The following is a 5,525-nucleotide window of genomic DNA, read 5'->3' on the forward strand; positions in this document are numbered from 1 at the left end:
TTTAAACAATGACGACTTGGAGGCTACGGTGACTCATATGGATGTTATTTCTAGATGGAATAATGAGACGATGAGATGATCTATCCAATACAAGGTCCATAAGTTCTATCTATACAGTTTTTAACCATTATCTGTATCTGGCATCATTAATATGTATAATTTGTCTGCATCAGAGGATCTTTAAATCTGTCTGTCTCCAAAATGAGGAACAAACGTTTTTCTTCCTAGCAGTACATTGTTCCTCTTCTTCCTTTGTGACCCAGTGACTTGTATCCATAATAGGACTCAAAATACTTTATTTCCATCTGGATCCAAGCCTGACCAAACTATTGCCAAATTCTCTGTATCCTCAAGTGGCTCCAGTTGCTATTTCTAACTTTACAAGTGCAGCCACTGGATGACAAGTGGTGAGTAACACATCATATTACAAACACACCAGATGGCTGAGAGCAGATATGGCTTATAAGCACTGTGGCACTGTTAGTGAGGGCTTTTGCTGCCTGCTTCATCATCAACTATGGTGGCTGGCTAGCACTCTGTGTCAGCAGTGGAGACAATGTGTGTGTGTGTGTGTGTGTGTGTGTGTGTGTTAAGGCTGTCTGCCGCTCTGAGGCCCAGCCTGTATTTATTCAAAACCCCAGAGCTATGCTTTAGTGTAACCCTCCCTGTTTACATAGGTTTCACTCCACACACACACAGACATGTACACACACACACACACAGCATCATTATGAAGGTATGCAAGCAGTTTGGCTGCTCTGAGCGGACAGGGTTGTGTTCCACTTTGATGAATGGCTCTACTACTAACTAGATAATATCTGTATGTTTTTTTTGTTAATCTGCTCTGAGGCTCTCTTCCAAGCAATAAAATGATAAGAAACTCCACTCGGGCTACTTGCATTGTGCTGTATCAACTTGTGTTGGCTTAAATGATTCTGGTCACAGTAGATAAGTTCAAGAGGCAGAATAAGATAAGAAGTACGATACATCCTGTAACATTTCAGTGGAAATGATTTAGTTATCATATAGACAAATAGCTTCAAATCCACAAGCTCAGTGTGCATATTCTCATTGAGTTTGTCCGTGCCATACTCCAAACTGTTAAACAGGCTTGTTTTTCTAAACAGTAGCTCATTTGCTCTGGAATATTCAATATTTGCTCGTCTGCCTCTAATCTGTTTTAGGCACATTGCATTTTGACAATTTGCCTGAAAACCCGTACAAGCAGGAAGTCCCGTTTGTGTATACTCATCTGCACAGTCCAAGGGTATTACTCATTAAATAAAAGATGCTTATGCGTAGTGTGATTGTGTTGCTAACAGCTGCTCGCCGTGCTTTAGAAGTGCTGACTTCTCTCTCTCTCTCTCTGGATCATTCCTTCTGGCTGTACAGCTCCTGGGACAGGAACTGCTGAGCCTAAAGAGATAGTGATTTTGCACACTGCAAAATGTGAAATGAGTGCAGTCAGTCATATTCCCCTGTTGGATAAGTAGATTGAAAATTTGGGATTCAAAGGACGGATTGTAGTGGAATGTTGAAAGACTTTTTCCCCACCTGCATTTTAAAACGTAAGAAAATTTCAATCTCGAGGAAACAATTCAAGTATACTTTGTACATGCATGTTCTTATTATGGCCCTCTTCATACATAGTTTATATAAGATTATGATTTGTATATAGTTTTCACAACACAATTCACACATTAACATTTGCCTCCAGGGAAGGCATAACCCTGAGCCTGCTGGTCAGATGAAATAGTTTAAAAGAAATATCACTCTGAACACTTGCACCTCAGGTTAACGTGTCCTTGACGGAGACCTGCAGCTGAACTCGCCTGCTTACAATGATGCAGTGACCGGAGAGGCCTCTGTGAAGGAGAAGAGGTCAAACTGAGTTGAGGTTGAATATTTAGTTGGCTGCACGCTGTTTTTACTGACTGACCCTGAATAGTTTTACAGTTTAAAGCTTCAGGATGTGAGATGAGTTTAATCCTAGCTGGCTTACAGGTGTTTATGTTAATATGGATTCTGGTCAGGAAAAATGACACTGCTTCCAGTGCACATAATACACACCACAGAATTAATAACTGGATACAAATCAGACATTTTAATATGTTCAAATAAAAAACCAAAGCAGCGGTGCTAATAAGGCATGGGGTCATCTGTCTGTTATTTACCGCTCTCCTCCTGCCAAGGAAGCCCCCTCGGGGACAAGGCTAATTTAATTGCACGTAAACATAACGAGGGAGCAGCGAAGTGCCATGCAGACACCCATTTCAGTAATCTTGGCTTTTCTTGCATGTCCATTTCTGTTGTTACATAATCACAGACACCTCGCTTATACTCATTATCATTCTGTTTCCATCCAGAACTTCTTTGTCTGAAGGCTGCCGCATTTGTCAGAGATGCTTTCTGCAGTGTGGAAGAACATAATATGTAAACACACAGGAGTGTATAGAGATGTAATGCACAAATGGACACACTATGAGCTGTGTGTTTCTACACACTGCAGTAGGCATGCAAACGTAATACACAGCCACTCCCAAACACTGAAATGTGTCCATGTACTGTAGACAAATTAATACAGAATATAAACACAGCGTGAGATTGTGATGATTGTTCTTAAAAATCGAAGGTAAAGTTCCACAAGGAGTTTTACAAACAATGTATAGCTTGATGAGGAAATCAGCCGTCAGTAATGACTTAAGAGTAGATCTGAATATGATTTGAATGACTTTAAGGGGATAAATCGCTGAGCCTGAGATAATATTAAAACGTAAAGAAAGATCAGACAGTACATGTGCGTGTCAGGAAACATAATCTACAAAAGTTTAGCTATTTATATTTTGTTTATTATTTATATTTGCATTCTTGCATGCAATACCAAGCATTCACCAAGATAAATCCAGTTCTTTCTACACAGCTCAGAGAAAGTATACACAGTGAACTGTTGCAAAATACTGCTGTTATCTGAGATCTTAAAAGTGTAATGGTATAATTATAGAGTCATTACATGCACTGTTTTAGCCTGTCTCAACCGCTGTGCCGAAATATGCTTGTTTGTAGGTGAGTGAGGAAATGGCATTGAATGAGAAAGACAGTTTAAACTCCCCAAGAATATTTTATCATCTCTCAATCCCTTAAGTATGAAGTTCATTATGGTTATTCCTTAAATTACTATCCTCAGGCACACTGAGTCATTGAGCACTTGGTGGCAACATATGGCGCAATGAAATGAATGAATAAAACATTTGAAGATATTATCTACATTGCAAAACATTGCATTCTGCTTTCATACATTCTTGATGCACACAGCAGTGAGATGGAGATCTATTGTATGCATTACATAAATCAGAATTAGTCATTTTGGGGGTGAGGATCCTACTTGGGGTCACTATATTAAATAAAAGATAAATGGAAATGCATTAGAATTATATCACACTTTCTGAACTTACACATTGAGCTCCCCTCCATGCTCCTATAGAGATAAAGGCATAATGTATATTCAAATTAACATTACTTTTATGACAAAAACAGGACCAGACAAGGTTAAGAAATCCAGACTTATATCCGCTATATTCGCTCACACAAAGGCAGATGTTATGGCCCAATTACTAATCCATATAAATACAAATCCATACACTAAATTGTCTCCACTGTAGATATGTTAAGAATTTGACCACCCTGCGCTATACCAATTAGCAGCAACATGTTTGTTTTCAATCTCTTGAGCACTGTTGCCATATAATGAGAGCATCATAGCTGATGCAGAGTGTGTCCACGGGCTAAATCAAAGCGCTTTCCCGGAATGACCCTGTCTTTACTGGCTGAGAGAAACAGTTCACCCTGGTGCAAAAGACACAAAAGACACAAAACATTTCACATTAAGCCGTATCCTTACATGCTGTGGAGTGGAAAATAGGACAGGATCTTTCATAAATCAACCTCCTCTCTCTCTCTCCTGCAATGACCTGTTACATTTGATCAAACTAATCCTGCATTGTGTAAGCAGGTACAGAGATTTCACCACGAGAGGATGATAAATGCATGCTCAAAGCAGTACAAAGATAATAGAGATGTTTTTTTCACAGACGCAGCTGTTTGGCTACATCCCAGCTATCGCCTAGCTGCCACTCCAGAGATGAGAGCCATAGATGCATGGGCATCCTCCACAGAGAGGTCGTCTCACCCTCTGTCAGTCTGTCTGAATCCTGTCTCCAAGAGACTAAGAGAGGAGGGACAACAATAGCAAGATGAACACAATCTATTTTCTATCCAAGTGTTCGTGACAGTGCGTGTGTTTTGTCTTTGTCACGCACATATACCACAAGTCAGCACAGTCAAGCCAAAAAAGACCCAGGCACCCCTCCTTCATCCATTCTCACTTCCTCGTACTATTTGGCTCTATCCCTTTTTGTCTTTGCAACGTTGTCATTTATCATATCGTCTCAAGGTTTCACAGATGCCATCACATTTTCCCCCCCTGATCATGTCAAGTGGGTGCCTGGAAACTCCTTGTGACAAAAGTGTCGCCTCAACCTTTGAAATCTAAAAGGCCCAGGGGCGTTTTTTTAAACAAGCAAGGCTGTCTGGCTGGCAGCTAGCTCAGCTGTGACCAGTCACACATGTCAAGGGGATAATACAGTCCGACACAGCTGTGTTTGTATGCTGTGGCATCTTGATTATTGATGGAGCAATTTCAAAGTAATGCAAAATGTGTCATCAGCCACTTGGTTTTTACTCCTGTTATCATAGTTGTCAACAGTATTGCCATTTCCTATTTGTATACTGTTCAATAAATACATGGGTTGTCTTCAGCACCATTTACTGACACTAGACAGATGCAGCAGGGTGGCTTAATGAATGTGGGGACCAACCGTCAGTCAGAAGACCAATGTTCAAATCTCAAAGCATCCATCCTGCTGACATCACTCCAAACAAGGCACTAAATCCCCTCCAGCTCTATTTTGGTCTGACCTTTGACTCCCTGTAGGATGGTAAAGAAAAAAAAAATCTATTCAGACCAATAGATTATCACCTCCTTATTACCCCTTTCCACTTCCACTGAGAGAATTCAAATACATTAAATCATATAATCTTTATTACTATAATCTACTTTGGTTAATTCCACTGGGCATTTTACAGTAGTGTAGTTATGTGCTCTTTAAGAAGGCCAAGTTCAACAATAGGGTTAGTAAAACATTCATTAGCAAGAAATGGGCAATCAATGAGGTCTTTATGACCATTTGTAAATTGGAGAAGCCTCTCTGGGTTTTGTGATTGTCTTACGCCATCTAGTGGACATTACTCCGCAGTGTACTTTAGTGAGTTAAACCGCTTTAGTGCTTATTTATCACCGACATTTGAACATATTAGACATAATAAAGATTGTGTAGGATTTGGTGTGTGAAAACGTTTCTAAAAGAATATCACCATTGAAGTCAATGATCGAACTGTTGACCGTCGGATGTGGAACGTTTGTTGGCACGGCGCGGTTTAGGTACAGCCACATTTACGGCAACACCATA

This window comes from Enoplosus armatus, chromosome 16 (assembly GCF_043641665.1).
Source record: "Enoplosus armatus isolate fEnoArm2 chromosome 16, fEnoArm2.hap1, whole genome shotgun sequence".
Classification (NCBI taxonomy): Eukaryota; Metazoa; Chordata; class Actinopteri; order Centrarchiformes; family Enoplosidae; genus Enoplosus; species Enoplosus armatus.